The sequence below is a fragment of the Cupressus sempervirens genome, chromosome 1, assembly GCF_028749045.1.
Source record: "Cupressus sempervirens isolate cs-2001-9-10 chromosome 1, ASM2874904v1, whole genome shotgun sequence".
Classification (NCBI taxonomy): Eukaryota; Viridiplantae; Streptophyta; class Pinopsida; order Cupressales; family Cupressaceae; genus Cupressus; species Cupressus sempervirens.
Window position 1 is genome coordinate 144,685,908 of NC_143118.1, and position 20,257 is coordinate 144,706,164.

Sequence of the window (20,257 nt, forward strand, 5' to 3'; positions counted from 1 at the left end):
TTCCACTATCCTCATCTACCTAGTACAACAAGTGTAGTTGTGCCATTAAATACCAATGATAAAAGCCTTATGATGCTTCTAATTAGGGGTAGGATGGGTGTTGGAAAGAGTTTATCGAAAAAAGATATAATGAAAAGGTATTATTTAATTTTGTAATTATTATAATATCTGTTGTGGTTATCTAATTCAAAAAGCTCCATAGTATAGATTTCTAGTTGGATTCTTTGTTGGTCATGAAACATCATATTCACTTTTAACATGGACCGTGTTTTTCTCAAGATGCATCAAGAATGGAAATAAGCATCTAGAAAAGAAGTCCTTAGAATCTATGGAAAAGATGTTCCCAACACTGACAAAATGAACTAGTTAAAACTGGTTCTAATTATTCTAGTTTGGTGCAAAGAAGGAGAAAATATGACAAAGGTTATTACCTCAAACCTAATTTGGCAAAGTTTAGCATAAATAACCTAGAACCTGATGTGGTTTGCTGAAAAAGAGAGTACATGATCTTGATGAATGTCTTGGAAAGGGAGTCAAATTTGAACTCAATGGAAAAAAAATTCCAATTAAGAGCTTTGATGACTATGTGGATCTCTACCTGAATCCAGTTAAAGATTTTGATTATAAGAGAGAAAGGTTTTAAACTTCTAAGACCTGCAAACTTTGAAAAACATGTCTTGTAACTACTTTATGTTATCTTTTTAATACATCTAATACTTTTCTTAGCTCTTTCTAACATTTTATAGAAGTAAATCATAGATAGAAAGTTTCTTTAGTGGCAAGTGATGGGAAATTTCAATAGGCAAGATGAACCACCTCATGTCTATGTTGTGCTTTGTTTGGCTTTTATTGAATTCCCTTAAAACTATTGAATTTGTCACCATTAATTTATTGTATTATTCAATAGCTTCTCTAGGCTATTTTTGTTATCACACAGTTGTGGTTAATGACATCCCTTAACATTTTTCATGTCTTTTTGTTCAGGTCAGCTTTGTAAATGGGATTTCTACTATTAAGGGTGGTTCACATGTATACTATATAGAAAGTCAAATAGGCACCTATTTAATAAACATTACAAAGAAGAAGAATAAAAATGTTGTTGCTTCTCTAAAACCACATGCTATCAAGAGTTATCTATTGGTCTTTGTCAATGCTAAGATTGAAAATCTTGTTTTTGACTGCCAAACAAAAGACACCCTAACAACTCATTGAAATAGTTTTGGTTCAACATGCGAGCTTACTGATAAATAATAAAAATCAGGTGGGTTTTCTTTTTTCATGCATTATGCATCTCTAAGAACATGTAATTTTTACATACGGTTTAATTTAGACAATATTTTACTCGATTTCTATAGTATCAAGCTATGTAGTTGAAAGTATACTAGCATGGGTAGATTTAAAATAAAGAAAAGAGCTTAAGAAAATTGATGGAACTAAGTAAGAAGATTTCCATGACATGCCAAAACTTGAAGATGCTAATAAAGAAAGTGGAAAGGAATCTAAAAAGTGCACTTTAATTTTAACAAAGGGTGACTTAGCCAAGGCTCTTGCTTTAAGTGTGTGTTCTTTGTTTTTAAAAGGGTTATATGATGACTTGTTTCCATCAATCTATAAATTAGAATTTGTTAATCGTGGGCCTTCTTTTTTATATTAGTTTGCAAGAATAATTATTGTTGGTCAAGATCATTATGGTGTATTTCCTCTCAAAGGAAAGTTTCTTAATGTGAGGGAAGCCTCATATAAACAGATTATGGAAAATTGGGAAATTGAAAATATTTGAAAAAAATGCTAGGTCTATAGCATGGTAAAGTATATGAGAACATTAAATCTTTAAGATATGGCCATCTAAAAATAAAGACATATTAGGTACATTGTCTATGTCTAAGACTATATAGCTTATGCTTAAATATGGTAGATCCAACATGAGTGAGGTTCTTTTTTAATTTGTTATCTGGCTAATGTAGGATCATGATGGTTTCCACATCAAGGGATTTCTTATCAACTTCATACACCACAACTAACTATATTTTCTCAAAATTCTTTCATTTCTTGTGTAATTTATCACTCATATTGTTAGGTTAAATGATACTACTATACTTACTCTAATATAGATTCTTTATATCTATTGCAACAATTTGTGAGCATAATATTCTCCATCCCCAAATATTTGTCTTGTTGATGTAGGAAACACACAAGAATGGAAATGTACTATCCTTTTACACCCTTCTTGAGTACAAATCTTGGAGAGAGTCAGTAAATGGGTCAATATCAGGTTGGACCATAAAGTACTTTAAGGTAATTTTGGATCATTTTTTCTTTTATGTTCTAAATTTTGGCTCTTTAATTAGATGTCTTACAAAAAATTTACTTGTTACATGGACTACATAGGGTCTGGGTACTAGTATGCTAAAGAGGGTAAGGAGTATTTTGGTAATTTGGAAAAGCACAAAACAATATTTTATATGGGTTAAGGAGAAAGATGGAGATGCAATTGAACTAGCCTTCAACAAAAAGAAGATTGAGGATAGAAAAAATTAATTGAGACAATTTGAGGTGATGAAGGAATTTTTGAGCTATTTGAATCAAAATATTAACTAAATCATATTGTTTTTATCATAATACTACTAGTGAGTTTACCACATTGTCACATTGGGATGTATTTGGACCACAGTGAAAAACTTATATCGTATAAGGATTTTGTGAACAAGGAGCTCATCTTATTATTGAGGGCTGATCTACAAATATCTATTCCGTCAATGGTTGATGGATTGAAGCCAAGGAAAAGGACAAAAAAAATTCCTTTTCAAGCAGAATTTTGTCAAACAAGCATGTTGAATACAATTGACTAATTGTGTATTTTCTTTGATGTTACATAAAATGTCATATCATTATTAGTTAGTGTATGTTGAGCTCACTCGAGCAATGAAGAAATCTTTTTGTGTCTACAAAGCATTCTAGAGTTTTTCAAGTTTAGAAGGTAGTGTCTATTGAGTTCACTCAGGCATCTAAGGAAAGTCTACGGAAGATGAGTGTTAACCAAGATCACTCAGTTAATGAAGAAAATGTTGGATGGAACTAGTGCTAACCAAGATCATCCAATTACCAAAGGATCTATGCAAGTATGTAGTATTAACTGAGTTCACTTGGTTAACACAGGAAAATCAGTTTTGACTTAGTGTCTACCAAGCAAGATCAGCTAATGAAGGATTTTCTTTTTTTGGCATATTGAGTTTGTTTGAAATGTCTGTTGCTTCTAGCCAAATAAGAAGATGAATATTAGTTATTTCAAGTTGTATTTGAGCCAACTTGACAATATTAAAAATATTAATAAAAGGTCAAGTTGAGGATTAGAATTAAGATGATGGATATTAAAATATATTGAAGACTTGATAATGAAAATAGGAAGCAAATTAGAAGGATAAGAAAAATATACTTATGGAGCTGAAAAGATATATTTGATCAGGAAGGATCAAGCATACATGCCAAAATTGAGATCTATAATCAGCAATTTAATTGAATCCAAATCAGGTCATGTCATTGTTACCTTCTAACCATTGTAGTAGTGATCTAAATCTCTTAATAGAGTTGGCTTAACAGCTATTTTTAAATCCTCTAACAAGGTGGCATTTCTATTGAATTGTCTAAAGTCCTCTAACAAGGACACTCCTAACAAGGTGATTAAATTCTCTAACAAGGTCACACCTAACAATGTGTCTTGTAACCTTTAACAGGGTTGACTCCTAACAGGGCTCACTTTAGAAGAGTGAAAACAATAACTAGTTGCAATTGGTGGCTTTTCCCAAATTGGGTTTCCATGTTAATCTTGGTGTCTAATGTGTTCATGCTATTTATTTTCTATGTTTGCAACTAAATTAAAGTAATGGTAATCATAGATAACATCTTAAGATTTTTATGCTAAGTAATTACCAAGAGATTATAGTGTTTATCGAGTTACAACATTTCTTTGTTTGTCGAGCATCAACAAAACCAAGTTTTGATAGAATTATTTTGTATTGACATCTAAAGGATCTGGGATTTATTTTTGTAGTAACTAATTCACACTCCCCCTCTTAGTTTTTGATAAGGTAAACAGGTTTTAAGGGGTCCTGAAACCCATAAGTTTAACAACAAGAAAGGCTGAAAATAAGCGAAAAATCACCCAGCCAAATCATAATCCTTACGGCTGAAAATAAGCCCAAAGGCCCAGCCTGAAATAGCTACCCACTAAAAAGGCCAGAGAATCAACCAGAAAAAATGGAGACCAGACAAAAAGCCAAAGCTAGGAGAAACAAAAACCAAAGGACAGAGACCAAACCTAGTAGACTACTTCTCCATCTCGAGCATGGTCTGGGTAGCTTCGGCGCACTCTTGTTGCTCTTCTACCTTATGATCCTGGGCGTTCGTCAAATCCTGCTCCATAGTGCTATCCTTGGCTTTATCCACATCCAGCCTATCTTTGTCTCTGTTCTGTTTATCATCTTCCTCCATCTGGTTCCTGTCTTTGAGATTATCCAAGAGAGAGAGGATGTTGTCGTTGATCGAAGCGAGGAGGGAGATCATTTGACTAGCCAGATTGTGATTGTAGTTCTCAATATTTTTTACTCTCCTCTCCATCAGAGTCTCCCAGCTATTCTGGTCGCCTTGGCTTTCAGCACCTGTCTTGCTCTTGATTTTTTCCATTTGGGAAACGCTATCTCTGACATCCTCAAGCTCATGGAAAAGCCATTTAATAGATCTGAAGTTGTCGATCATGCTATTGCGGGCATTTTTCAACAGATTCATACCCATTTCTCTTGCATTATCAGAAATAGCCACCATAGCCAAGTTAATTAGCTCATTGATTCTAGGCTTCTCGAGGTCGTCCACCAGGAGTTGGGGGTTCATCACCTCTCTGTAAATTCCCATAGTGGTCGTTCTCACATTGAAGTTCTTCCAAGCCTTCCTTTTGTTATTAACTTGCACTTCCCCCTCAATCTGTCCAGAGTTGTCATTTTCCTCCAAAGGAGGCTGAGGATGTATAGGGGAGAGGGGAATGGGCAGAGAATCCTTTCCCTGACTGCTGGAGCGCTCCATGCTCTCTCCTTCCCTCTTCTATCTTTTTCTCAGTTTCTCCTCATCCAACTCCTCCTTCGAAACCTTGTCAGAATCATCAGTATCCCTATCCTCCTCCTCCTCAGCAGAGCCAATTTTAGCTGGGGTATGACCTCTAGGGCTCTTTTTGCTGGGTAATTTGATAGAGGGGTAACCTTCTTATGGCTTTTAGTCTTCTTACTTGAATGCTCAAAAACCTCATCAGAGCTGATGCTCTCGACATCGTCGGAATCTGAGGAAAAATTGGAGCTGCTCTTGTCAACATCCGCCCCCTAGATAGGGTTTTTGCTTATGGTTTGAGCGTGGAAATGCTCATGAATCAGAAGAAAAAGACCCTCATGCAGTGCCGGGTTGACGGTAGCTTTCTTTTTAAAACTAGAAATGGCCTTGTTCATCGAGTTAAAAAGATAATACGGGAAGGAGATCTTACTACCATGCCGAAAATGATTCAGAATCACAAAATGATGAGTCCTAACCCTATCAAACCTAGGGTCTAGGGTTATATATTCAATGACAGCATAGAGAACATACCTCCAGAGCTTCTTTATAGTATCCGTTACAAAAAAATGTCTCTTTCTTGCCCAGCTTGTTCAGCTCTTCAGTGTTTTTCACAAAATCCTTGATAGCATTAGAAGACATCTTCTTGTCTTTGAAAAATTTATGCCCCTCCATCGGAATCCCCATGACTTCAGCAACCACATCCTCAGTAATTTGAAAGTAGACCCCGTTCACCTTAACCTTACCATTATTCCACGAATTTACCATGCTGTTAGTGATCTCAGGATCCGAGCCATGAAGTTTCTCGAAGAAATTAGTAACCCCACCCTTTTCCAGCTCTCTCCAAACTTTGGCCTTGTTCTTCCACTTCTGAACTTCCCCCACCGGCTCCTTTCTGCTCCTCTCACCCGTCATGTTTACCTGATCAACTTCCACAATTCTCATGAACTCTGATCTATGCAAGTTATTTGCATTCGAAAAAATGGTGATGTTTCTTTTATGATACCCATGAATAAACCCCTTTCTGAAAATAATGGTATCGTCCTTTCGAACATGTCGAAATGTCAGAGGAAACCCCTTTTGCTGGTGCAAATCACAATGCCAATAATGGCACTTACCATTTATTAAGCAATCTTTATTATCCATAATTGCATTGGATTTGAGCCGTCCTTCCCAAGATATTATCTTGGTCAATGAGCAACTTTGCCTCCGCCGAAAAATCTTTTCCGGCATGCCAGGATAGATTATTGGTGGCGTTAACCCCTTTATTAGCAAACCAATCAGCGACTGGGTTTGCCTCTCTGTAAACATGAGTGACGTGGACCTTATCGAACTTTGTGAGAGTGGCGCAAGTCTCAGCAATTATGTTCGCAATCGTCCATGAGGGAGGGGAAATACCATTAATGGTATTAATAATTTTTTTGGAGTCCCCCTCAAGCCAGAGTTTAGTAATCCTGGCTTCAAAAGCCAACTTGACCACCTTACTCGCAGCTCTTGCTTCAGCCAGATGAATAGTCTGGATTCCCAGTGGGGAAGCAAAGGCAGCTATTCCCTCCCCATAGCTATTTCTTATGATTCCACCGTAGCCTGAAGGGCCTGGGTTACCCTTGGAGGCCCCATCAAAGTTGGCTTTTGACCAACCATCTGGGGGGAGAAGCCAGCTAGCATCCTGCCTTTTGAGGTTCCTGTCTTTTTCTTTAGCTATCTTTCTGTCCCCTTCTTCTTCTTCTTCCTCCTTCAGCACTTGGAGATTTTCCTTTATATTCTTCAAGACCTTCCTGCCAAGGATTATAGCCGGCTCCTCTCTGTCTCTAAATATTCTATTATTCCTTTCCTTCTAGATTCCCCAGCAAAAATAGGGTAAAATCCAGTCCGAGTGATCCTGCCGACCAGCAATCTTACAAAGACCTTTCCACTGATGGAAAAAATCGATGAGATTATCTGGTTTGCACCAGAGGGTTTCATTATCATGTGTGATGACATTCCACACCTCCCTGGCATAGTCACATAAGATGAAAATGTGATTTCCGATCTCAGCCTGATTCTTACACAAGGGACATCTACTGGGCATAACATGTCCTCGCTTCATGAGATTGTCATGAGTAAGGATTTTGTTCTGAAGAGCCAGCCAGTAAAAAATGTTGATCTTTGGAGTGAGACCTGGAGTCCAAGCCTCCGCCCAAGGGGCCTTCTCTTTTAAGCTCCAAAGGGAGTTATATCCTGAGGCAATAGAGTATCTTCCATTGGGATTATCCCTCCAGACCAGCTCATCCCCCAAATTGAAAGGAATCATGGAATTGAGCATAAGCATTATAGGAGTCAAGTCCTCAGAGATGAGGGATAGGTCACTCCATTCCTGGCCATTCCAATAATCACAAACTTTGGACCCAATTTGATCAGTACAAGCTTGCATCCATCTCTCAAAAATAGGGTTATTGATAAGTGGATCTTGGGAAAGCCATCTATCCGACCAGAACTGGATGTCCTTCCCATTTCCCAATTTCCATGATATCTTGGCCTTAGCCAGGTCCCTGGATTTCATGATCCCATTCCAAATGTTCGATCCTTTTGGGATATCTTCATTAAAAAGGGTGAAAAGAAGAGTGGGTCTTCTAAGGTACTTGTTTACCAAGGTGTCCCTCCATTCACCGGTGCTACTGAAGATCCGCCATATTTGTTTAGCTAGGAGAGCCTTATTGAGGTGAGTGATCTTTCTAATGCCCAGACCTCCGTACCTTATAGGGAGGCAAACCTTCTCCCAAGCAACAAGAGGATATCTTTTCTTCCCTTCATTACCATTCCAGAGGAAGTCTCTCTGGATTTTCTCCATTCTTTCAGCAATTTTCCCCGGAATTCCAAAGAGGCTCAGGGCATAGATTGGCAGATTTTGAAGAGAAGATTTGACTAAGAGGCATTTCCCCACTTGACTAAGAGAGACCCCTTTCCAACCAACCATCTTCCTATTGAATCTGTCCAAAATATCATTCCAAAAAGACTCCGGGGGTGAGGATCCCAAGGGAAGACCAAGATAGGTAGAGGGGAAAGAGCCTACCCCACAACCCAGAATCCTGGCGATTTTACTTTGTCTAAACTCAGAGGTGTTGATGAAAAAGAGCGAGCTTTTGTTCCAATTAATCAGCTGACCCATACCACTGGAGTAAGTATCAAGAATCTTCTTCAGGGCTCTGGCCTCTTTGACAGAAGCTTCCCCCCCCAAGATAGTATCGTCAACAAATTGCTGATGAGTGAAGGGAACGCAATTAGAGGAGGGAAGGATCCCTTTGATGCAAGCCTCATGCTTTCTACAGTCTATAAACCTTCCTAAGCATTCAGCTAAAATGATGAACAATATGGGCAAAAGGGGGTCTCCTTGTCTGAGGCCTCTGGAAGGTTTGAAAAAATTAGAAGGGACTCCATTAACTAGAACAGCCAAGGAGGAGGTGGAGACCAATTGAGAGATAATTTTGCAAACTTTACTGTCAAAGCCAAAAGTCGAGAGGACCTTCCCAAGGAGAGACCAGTCCACCTTGTCATAAGCTTTAGAAAGATCCAGTTTGAGAAGCATACCTTCCCGTTTGGATGCCTCAAGAGAGTGGATGACTTCGTGCACCATCTGGATAGAATCCAAAATTTGTCTCCCTGGAACAAAACCCGATTGGTGCTGCGAGATTATCATGGGCAATATCTTGAGCATTCTTAAAGTGAGAACTTTAGAGATGATCTTGTAGAGAGAGTTGCACAGACTAATAGGTATGAAGTTGTCCAACAAGTCCGCCCCAGGGGATTTAGGAATGAGAACCACAAAAGTCAAGTTTAGCTCCTTGAGAATAGATTTGGCTCCAAAGAATTCCTGGACAGCCTGAAAAACCTCTCCCATGATCACTGGCCAGAACCTTTGGAAGAAAAAAGTGGGAAAACCGTCCGGGCTTGGAGCCTTGTCAGTAGGCAAAGAAAAGAGAGCCTCTCTAACTTCTGAAGCCTTAGGAATAGCACAGAGCTGTTTATTATGGAAAGGTTGAATGAGCTGAGGGATACAGTGTAACAAATCCTCCTGGTCCAAATTGGAAAGCATTGGGTCCTCAGAGAGAAGGCTAGAGAAAAAGGAAACAGCTTCTTTCGAGATGGCAGATTCTTCAGTTAACAGCTCCTGCCCCTTTCTGATACCATAGATCCTGTTACTAGCACAGTGCTTGAGGGTGGTTAGGTGAAAAAACTTAGTGTTCTGATCTCCTTCCTTTAGCCAGGTGATCCTCGATCTTTGCCTCCAAAATTTTTCTTCCTTATTAATAATGTTATGAATTTCAGACAGGGTCTTGAGCTCCGAAACCCTGTTGGTCTCAGTGTAACCTTCCTTCTGAATGCAATCTTGGATAATAGTTAGATTATCAAATAACTCTTTCTTTTCATGGAAGATGTGACCAAAATCAGACTTGTTCCAAATTTTAATCATCCTCTTCACATTGCTAAGTTTTCTGGTGACTCTGAACATGGCTGAGCCCTCCACCTCTATCCCCCACCATAGCTTGATATTATCCATGAGGTCAGGGTGAGAGGTCCACATTTTCTCAAACCTGAAAGGATGGTATCTCCTGTGTACCAGAGGGGAAACAACAAGAGAAATGGAAGAGTGATCCGAACCAATTCTGGAAAGTAGAGATAGTCTGCAGCTAAAGGATTGAAGCCAGTCTGAAGATATAAGAGCTCTATCCAGCCTTACCTGAATGCAATCATGGCCTTTTCTCTTGTTTGACCAGGTAAAGGATCCGCCCTTAAGCTCTACGTCCATAAGGGCCAAATTATTTATGAAGTTAGAAAGATCCTGTTTACTTTCCCAATCCGGGGCCATACCTCCCTTTTTCTCTTTATCTTCAAGCAATGTGTTAAAGTCTCCCATGATTATACCTTTCTGAATGTCACAATCTTGCACCATATTATCAACTTTGGTCCAGAAGTTTTTTCTATCTCTCTTATTATTGGGGGCATAAATATTCACTAAATACCAGGAATCATTGGTGTGCAAATGTTGAACTCTGCAGAAAAGAATGTTATCTTCATCATACTCAGCTACTATATTGAAATACTTATCATTGAAAAGTAACAGCAGTCCTCCAGACGCTCCTTCAGAGTTTGAGGCTATGCCCTTCATGCTATTGTTGAACTTAATATTTTCCATTCTTTCCTTCTTCATTTTAGTTTCCTAGATTAGAAACACATCAGGCCTTTGGTCCCTTATCATATTTCTAATAACTTCTTGCTTGTGGATTCCATTGAGTCCACGAATATTCCAAGATAAGATCTTCATGATTTAACTACTGAACATGCTTCCTGGATGGTGCGTTGCGTACCATCCTTAATGTTTCTTCTGGCTTCCTCTTTCCTGATTTCATTCTTGTTTTTCCTTCCCACTAGGTTAGATTTGTGGCCGAGATCAGCCTTGACCATGCTTCTAGTAGAAGGGGGAGATACCGGAGAAGGGTCCCTGTTATTCTTCTTCTTTCTACTCCTGACTTCCGTCCAGGGATTCTCTTCTCCCTCTAGTCCTTTGTCCAACCAAGCATCAATTCTCGCCAAATCTTCCATTGTCGATGCAGACAGCCTCTCTATGATTCTGTTTACTGTTGAAGGGGGGGGACAACACACCAGATTAGGGTCCTGGGACATGGGTTCCCCCTCCTTTGGTTCTTCCATGGATTTCGGGACAAAGGATAGTTTCAAGTCATCCTCCTGAGAATCCAGAGGGGGAAGAGTCTTTTTTCACCTATCTCCTCAGATTTCTTCTCAGATTCCTTTGCATTGGGGAGATGTGTTGAATCATCTTTCACTCCTTCCTCTTCTCCCCCTCCTAAGTTTCCAGTCACTCGAGGAGGCCCTGATTCCTCTTGAGATGCATTAGGATCAGAAATTGTTTTTTCTTCTGCCTCTCCATTTGCCTTGACTTGCGATGCTTTTTTCCTCCATTCTTTTTTGGGATCTAGAGAATCTTTTATCCCCCCTTGTGGACAAGCCTTTCCCACCGTACTCTTCCCTTTGAAAAGTGGACATGATCCAGCCTTGTGGCCAGCCTTCTTACAATGGAAACAAGCGAAAGGCACACTTTCATAGTCAATCTTTTGAGATCTGTTTCCCAAACGAGATTGTAGTTCTAAAACTTGAGGCATGTCCTGGCCTTCGATGACTCCTACACAGATTCTTGCATAGTTAAATATTTTCTTAGCAGCTGTGACAGGGTCAATGGAGAGGAGCTCTCCAAAGGTCCTGGCTATGCCATCAAAGACATCCTCATGCCAATATTCCAAAGGAAGTTTCGGAAATCTTAACCAAACTGGAACCTGAGATTGGAAATCATTGTTCAAATCCAAGTTGGATGTCCATTTTTGTAAAATTAGGTTGGATCTGCCCAAAGACCAGTTCCCAGCACATAGTATACAAGAAAAATCTTTCGAGCAAGAAAACTTGAAAGACATGAAGCCTTTGGCCATAGCAGTCACATCTACATGCCCTTTAAGGTCCCATTTTCTCCTGGTAAATGTCCTCACTACATCAATATTAGGTCTTGGCCCTACAAATTTTCCTACCAGAGTGTTCGCCATGCTTAGGATATTGTGGTCAATAATTTCCCTAGGGATTTCCAGAGCAAAAATACCTTTCTCCTTATCAGATTTGTCAATGACTTTTGGGAAAGACGATTTACCTGATGGTTTTATCCCGAATAGATTCGACTAGCGTCCCCATGTCCCAGACGACCCACTGCCCACATGGGGGGGGGGGGGTGGGGGGGGGGGGGGGGGAATCTTCTCACCTGGATGGGGCATCAAAACTCGTGGGTCCCCATCCTTTGAGGCATCCTCATCTTTCCCCTCCATTTCTTGCCCTGTGCTTGCTGCATGCCCTCCTGCAGACGTGGTCTCCTATCTCCCGCCTTTCTCCAGATTCGAAACAACGTGATTCGAATTGCAATTCCCACCCGCTCCATCCCTCTCTCTCACCGTGCCCATTTTCGTTACACTAAATAATCTACTTTCCCCTCTTAGTTACTCCTCTGATATTTCCAACAATTAGTATCAAAGCTTTGGTTGCTTGTAAACAAATTTTCAAGGCCATAAGCTAAAGAGCAGGATGTCTTACAGAAGAGAAATTTCCAAGTTGAATAGAGACAATTTTGTAGCATGGTAAGGACTTATGAGGTTATATTTGGCTACTATCAATGATTTAGGTTGTAAATATCTTGATAATAAATACAATACTTCCACCAAAACATTATCAATATAAGATATTGTTAAAAAGAAGAATCATAACATCATGATGATTGATATTGCATCTACTCTCAAATATGTTAAATTTGATGAAGTAAAAGACTACAAAATAGCACATGAAATGTGGACCAAACTAAAAGACATCTTTGGAGGAGATGAAAATGTATGAAGAGCTAAAGCAAAGAGTCTCGGAGGTCATTGGATCAGATGAAAATGAGAGAAGATGAAAACATTGCAAAATGTGTGGAAAGAATCAAAGCAAGTGGGAGCACAATCAAAGCATCTAGAGGAGACATTGATGAAAAAATAGTTGTAAGAAAGGTACTCAGAACTCTTCTTCTTATTTATGCAATAAGAGTATCAACTATTCAAGAGATGAGATGTGATTCAAATAAAAAAAATAACTTTGAATGCTCTAGTTGGAAGATTAACAGCTTTTGAGTTAGATAACTATGATAACTATGTTCCTAGTTCCAAAGGCATTGAGCTTGCATTTGAAGTTAAACTCTCACTTAAGAAAAGGAGTAAGAAATCAAAGGCTAGTTAATCAAGAAGTGAAGAAGAAGAAATAGAAGAAATTTTAGACAGTGATCTTGAATTTGTTGAAGTCCTACTTGCAAGAAATTATACCAAAGGTAGAGGAAAGTACAAAGGTAAGGTTCCTCTGATCTATTTTTCTTGTGAAGAAATTGGTCACATTGCTACAAGATGTCCAAAAAAAGAAAATAAGGATGAAAATAAAAGAAATAAGCACAAAGGCAAGTAGGATTTAAAGTACTACAAGGACAAAGGTAATAAATCTTGTTCCATGGCTAAAGATTCTTATAAGAGTGAAGATGAAATGGTATGTATTTTTGTAAAAGATGAGTATGATGATGAAGGAGATAAAAATGGTACTTTTCTCTCATGTTAGCAAAAATGATACATGGATTATTGACAGTGGTTGTTCACATCACATGACTGGAGATAAAAAAAAATTTGAGCACATGAAATATTATCATGGTGGTAGTGTGAGATTCAAAAATAATGAACCTTGTAACATAAAAGAAAAAGGATATATTTCCTTGACTAAAGAAGTTGTATGTGATAATGCTTATTGGGTTGAAGGATTAAAGAATAATCTATTGAGTGTGGCATAGTTGAATAAAATTTGATTTAAGGTAGAATTCATGGATGGAAAGGCCAAACTACTAGATGGAAAAGGGAATCTGGTTTGATTTGGCAAGCAAAAAAAAGGTAATATATTTTATCTTGATCTGAGTGAAAGTTCATGTTTTATTAATCAAGTAGAAGAAATTTTGTTATAGCACAAAAGATTATGTCATGTAAATGTTTATAATTTGATTAAGATAAGCAAACATAAAAGAGTAAGAGGTATTACTAGTTTGAAGAAACCTAATATGGGTCTATGCAAAAGTTGCCAAATTGATAAGATGGGAAAGACTAATTTCAAAAGCAAGAACTATCATTCATAAGAAGTCTTAGAGCTTGTGCACACAGACTTATGTGGACCTATTGGAATAGAAATTTATAGTGGAGAACATTTTTTCATTCTTTTTGTTGATGATTATTCTAGAATGATGACTATAATGTATCTAAAGGAAAAATCTTAAGCTTTTCAAAAATTCAAGTGGCATTTGGCAAGAGTAGAGAAAGAAATTGGAAATAAATTGAAATGTCTAAGGTCAGAAAGAGGTGGTGAATTCATCTCCAATTAATTCAATGAATCTTGCATCAAAAAAGGAATTAAAAGACAAGTATTAGCCCTTGGTATAGCTCAATAGAATGACATAGCTAAAAGAAGAAAGAGATTCATCATGGATTGTGCAAGAACATTGATGATAGAAAATAATGTTGCAATCAAATACTGGAAGGAAGCTATCAACACTGCAGTTCATACCTTGAATAGAGTACAGTTGAAGAAAGACTCAAATAAAACTCCATATGAACTATGGTATGGCTACAAACCTAATATAAGTTACTTGAAAGTATTTGGTAGCAAGTGTTATATCTTGAAAGAATCTAGAAAAGGAAAATTTGATATCAAAGGTGACAAAGGCATATTTCTAGGATACTCTTGCAAAATTAAAGCATAAAAATGTTTGAATTTGTCTACTCATAAAATCATAAAATGTGCACATGTGAGAATTGATGAGTTTGTAGGAAAGAGTGAAGAAGAAAGCAACAAAGAGCCAGAAGATTATAGAAGATTTTTTTACGATTAACCTAATACTCTACCAAATCTATTTGAAATAAAATAAGCTTCACCTCCCAAGTCCCCAAATCTTCAATAGTTATCGAGTTGTAGACAGTACAACCTGAGTCATAGTCTAAAGGACCCAAGTCATAGATAATGGGACCCGAGCTTGATACCAAAGTTCATGATGAAATCAGTGAAACTCATTCCAAATCCAAATAACCTCTATTATAAAGATATGTCAAAAGGCATCATGCATCTAATCAGATTATTGGAGAGAAATCTGATGGAACAATGACAAGAATCAAATTTGAAGGTACATGTTTACTTGTTGAATTTGAACCTAGAAGTGTTAAAGATGCTTTGGAAAATGAAAGTTGGATTGAAGCAATGAATGAAGAAATAGAAAAAAAAAGATAAGAACAAAACCTAGACTCTTGTTCCTAGATCCAGGGATAAAAATGTAATTGGTACAAAATGGGTGTTCAGAAATAAGCTGAATGAAGATGGAAAAGTATCCAGAAACAAAGCAAGTTTGGTGTGTAAAGGTTATTCTCAAGAAGAAGGTATTGATTATGGTGAAACTTTTTCTCTTATTGCAAGATTATAAGGTTTTAAAAATATACTAGCATATGTAGCTCATAGAGTATTCAAAGTATATCCTATGGATGTAAAATCTACATTCTTGAACAGAATTTTTGATGAGGAAGTCTACATTGAACAGCCAAAAATCTTTGTAGATCCTAGCAAAAGGGACATAGTCTAAAAATTACACAAGGCATTATATGGACTCAAGCAAGATCCTAGAGCTTGGCATGAAAGACTTCATAATTACTTGATACATATTGTATTTCAAAGAATAAATGATAAAAGTAGTCTATATATCAAAGAAGGACTAGATAAAAGAATTGTGTTGGTAAAAATATTTGTTGATGATACCTTATTCACAAGAAATGATGACTTGTGTAAAGCATTTTTAGAAGAAATGAGTAAAGAATTTGAGATGTCCATGTTTGGAGAAATAAAATTCTTTTTTGGATTATAGATTCAATAGAAGAAAGGTGATATCTACATTATTCAATCTAAATATATCAAGGAAATACTAAAGAAATTTGGAATGGAAGAATCAAGACTAGTTGGAAACCCTATGTCTACTATACATAATCTTTCTAAAAATGATGATTCCAAAGAGGTAGATCAAACCACTTCCATATCAATGATTGAAAAATTATAGTGTGTAGTACATACTAAGCTTGATATTGCATTAGCAGTCGGTATGGTGGCAAGATTTTCAAAAAATCCTAAAGAAAATCATTTGATGGTAGTCAAAATAATCATAAGATATATGAAAGGTAGTGAAGACTATGGCTTATGGTACAAAATAGGAGGCAATTTGGACTTAAAGGTATTCGCTAATGCTTATTGGGCAGGAAGTGTTGATAACAAAAAAAGCACTAGTGGAGGAGCATTCTTTCTTGGTAAAAGAATAGTGTCTTGGACAAGAAAGAAATAAAATTTTATCTCTTAGTCCACAAGAGAGATAGAATATGTGGCAACAATAGTTAATTGTTCCAACATTGTTTGGTTCAAAAAATTGATCATAGGTATGAAGGTAGAGATCAAGGATCTAGTAGTCATATACTATGATAACATCGATGCAATCAATATATCAAAGAATCCAATGATGCATACCAAAACAAAGCACATTTCTATAAAATATCACTTCTTAAGAGAATTGTGCAAGATAAATAAGTTAGATTAGAATATGTGAACACAAAAGAACAAATTGTAGACATATTCACCAAGCCATTACCTAAGGATGTATTTTTGTATCTAAGAGGTAAGCTAGGGGTCATTCCTCTATTTGAAGCTCACTAAAGAAGCTTAGTGATGCATCAACTAGAGTATGTTGAAGATCAATCAATTGGTGCAGCATTGAAAATGACATATTACAAATGAATCAGTACTTAAGGTACATTAATTTTCACCAAGTATTGTCTTTGACATGTGTTCTCAAAGAGGGAGAAGTATACTATCATATATCATAGAAATTTTGTTGAAAAGATGGAGAAGAGTGATGTCATAGTAATGAGATGTCATAGAGGAAGATTGGAAGAGAAGAATTATCAAAAAGGGAGAATGAACTTGGTAGAAGTTCTATGCAGACAAAAGTTCTATAAAAGAGAGAGAAACTAAAGGTAGAAAGAGTTCACACTAATGGAGGGAGTTCTCATGGATGAGTGCCATCAATGCCAAAGAGGGAGATTGTTGAATACAATTGATTAATTGTTTATTGTCTTTGACGTTACAAAAAATGTCATATAATTATTAAGTAGTGTATGCTGAGCTCACTTGGGCAGTAAAGACAATTTTTTGTGTCTAATAAGCATTCCAAAGTTTTTCTATTTTAGAAGGTAGTGCCTACCAAGTTCACTCAAGCATCTAAGGAAATTTTGTGGAAGATGAGTGTTAACCAAGATTGCTCAATTAATGAAGTAAATTTTGGATGGAATGAATGCTAACTGAGCTCACTAAGCTACCAAAGGATCTGGGAGGGTATGAAGTGTTAACTGAGTTCACTTGGTTAATATAGGAAAATCATTTCTAAGTTAGTGTCTACCAAGCAAGGTTGGCTAACGAAGGATTTTTTTGTTTTGGCATATTGAGTTCAATTGATTTAATTGTTGGTTCTAGCCAACTGAGAAGATGAATATAAGTTATTACAAGTTGTATTTGAGCTGACTTGACAATATGAAACATATAAATAAAAGGTGAAGTTGAGTATTAGAAGTAAGATGATGGATATGCGAATATATTGAAGATTTGATGATGAAAAGAGGAAGCAAATTAGAAGGATAAATAGAATATCCCTATGGAGCTGAAAAGATATATTCAATTAAGAAGGATCAAGTATACAAGCCAAAATTAAGATCTATATTCAGCAATCTAGTTGCATCCAAATCAACTCATGTCATTTTTACTTTCTAACCATTGCAACAATGATCTAAATCTCTTAATAGAGTTAGCTTAACAACTATTTGTAAATCCTCTAACAATGTGGCAGTTCTATTGAATTGTCTAAAGAGCTCAAACAAGACCACTCCTAATAGAGTGATTAAATCCTCTAACAAGGTCACACCTAATAGTGTATTTTATAACCTTTAACATGGTTGGCTCCTATCAGAGCTCACTTCAAAAGAGTAAAAATGGTAACTAGTTGCAATTGGTGGCTTTTCCCAAATTGGGTTTCTATGTTAAATCTTGGTGTCTAATGTATTCATGCTATTTCTTTTCTATTTTTGAAAATAAGTTAGAGTAATGTTAATCATAGATAGCATCTTAATATTTACATACTAAGTAATTACTGAGCAAGTATAGTGTTTACCAAGTTACAACATTTCTTCATTTGTCGAGCATCAGTAGAATCAAGTTTTGATAGAATTATTTTGTACTAGCATCTAAGGGATATGGGATTTATTTTTGTAGTAACTAATTCACCCCTCCCCTCTCAGTTACTCCTCTTATATTTCCAACAAAGAAAAGGTTTCTCTTATAGCACATGTTTTTCTTTCTTGTCTTCTATGCACTAATTGACACTCAATTTTTGACATGAAATTTTTATTTCTTTTGTAGGTTGCCCAGTTCTCTAGATATTTCTCAAACCATTTTTCTTACCATCATGGTGAACAAAGCCTTGGAAGAACAACTATTGGAATGACACAATACTTTTTTTGAAGTAACAACATCAACCTCTTGCTTCCGGTCAGTCAATTTGGAACTAGGAGTGTGGTAAGAATGTTAAGAAGAATAAGTATGCATCTTTTTATTATGAAAAAATAATGATAGATTATGATTTGATTCTTTTAATTTTAATAAGGTGGTAAGGATGCAGCAAGTACTTTGTATGTGTATACCTAATTGTCATCTATAAAAAAATTATTGTTCCCAAAAGAAGATGGCATTCTCATAGATTATTTGGAAGAAGATGGCCAATCTATTGAACCAACATGGTAAGGATCTTTGTTTTTATCCTTCTAGCTTTATTTTGATTATGCTTTTGTACATCCAGAGGTGTTCTACCATGGAAACAAGGCATAGAGTTTTTTTTGTCTTCTTATTTAACTTCATCCTATCACCTATAGGTTTTGTTTAATTTATATTTCCTTTATTGCTCAAGTATGTTCCATTCATACCAATGGTACTTGTGAATGGAAGTGAAGGGATTGTAATGGGTTGGACTACATTTGTGCCAAATTACAATCTAAAGGATGTTTTTGCAAATGTAAGATGCTTGCTTAATGATGAATTAATGTTCCCAATGGAGCCTTGGTACAAGGGTTGCAAGGTAATGTGCATTCCATGTGCTATTTCAAGTTTTGTTGGTTTGTTTAGATTGTTGTATTTTGTGGAGAAATTACATCTATTTTGTTATTGTTATTCTTTTAGGGAAATATTGTATCGACAACTACAAAGGATAATGGTGTGAGCTATACAATCAATGGTATTATAGAGTAGGTTGACAACACCACATTGAGAATTACTAAATTACCCATTCGCAAGTGGACTGATGATTAAAAGATCTTTTTGACAAGAATGATTACCAATAAAGATAAAGATCCATTCATAATGGTATTCTAATTGCAATCATATATTAATACGTTGTTTTAACATGAGAATATCTATCTTTCATGAACTTGATAATCATATTATAGTTGCTAGGGTCTATTTTGAGGTAGCATTATCAAAGGATTAGATGAAAAATGCTCTTCAAGAAAGCCTATCAAAGAAATTTAAGCTAACCATTGTTATCAGTACTAGCAGCATGCATCTCTTTGATTTAAATGGTCATTCAAAAATATGAGACTCTTGAGCAAAGTACCTTCTTGAAGCTTATCTATCTAATTTTTGTACAGGTTTTAATTTATTTTATATGGGTGACATTTTTAGGATGAATTCTGAACATTATTTTTTTCATCTTGCAGTACTAGAGTTCTTTTATCATATCCAATCGAAGTTTTATGTGAAAAGAAAGGCATGCTTAGTCTAATATCTTTAAATGTAGTTTAAATATAAAGATTAAAGTAATGGAATGTGAGGCAATAAGAGAAAGTTTAACACAATTCTATGTGGAAGTATCAATAGAATTTAGTGGTTGAGGATGTGTAGTGGCTTGATTTTCAATGTTTATGTTAAGGAAGTATACTAATTACATTAAATGATACTTCATACATTTAATAAGCCCATTAAATAAGGCTATAGTTTGGTTTTGTAAAATCATCAAACAATTTTCTCAATAGTTTCAATGTATTTTTTAGGGCTAAAGTGAGATGGCTTACATTTTCTATTCTAATGTGGATACACAACCTTCTTATAAATATATTTTTCCACTAAATGAATAATTTGGTAGTTTTCCTTTTGAAGGATTTAGTTCCATGATTTTAATTTTAGGTTGTTCAAATTGATTACTATCTAAATGAAAACCATACAAAATCCAAACCATTCTATAAGAAAATTGTAAAATAACAAATGGTGAAGTTTGTGTGCCCCCTTAGCTTGGTTCTATTGAATTTTGAGATGATTATGAATAGAAAGTACTGCCATGATAGTTTAATTAACATAGTTAATCCATTTACTATAGTTTCCTATATAGTCAATCATCATCTAAAAGCACCTTTATTTTTATTATGGCTTGTAGACTCAGAGAATCCCAATATGGTTT

At 36.2% G+C, this 20,257-nt stretch overlaps 2 pseudogenes; both read left to right on the forward strand.

The window, feature by feature from the left end:
- Positions 1–258: 258 nt before the first annotated feature.
- Positions 259–2,849, forward strand: LOC149576600 (DNA topoisomerase 2-like; annotated as a pseudogene).
- A 264-nt stretch (positions 2,850–3,113) lies between these two features.
- Positions 3,114–19,585, forward strand: LOC149576601 (DNA topoisomerase 2-like; annotated as a pseudogene).
- Positions 19,586–20,257: the final 672 nt, after the last annotated feature.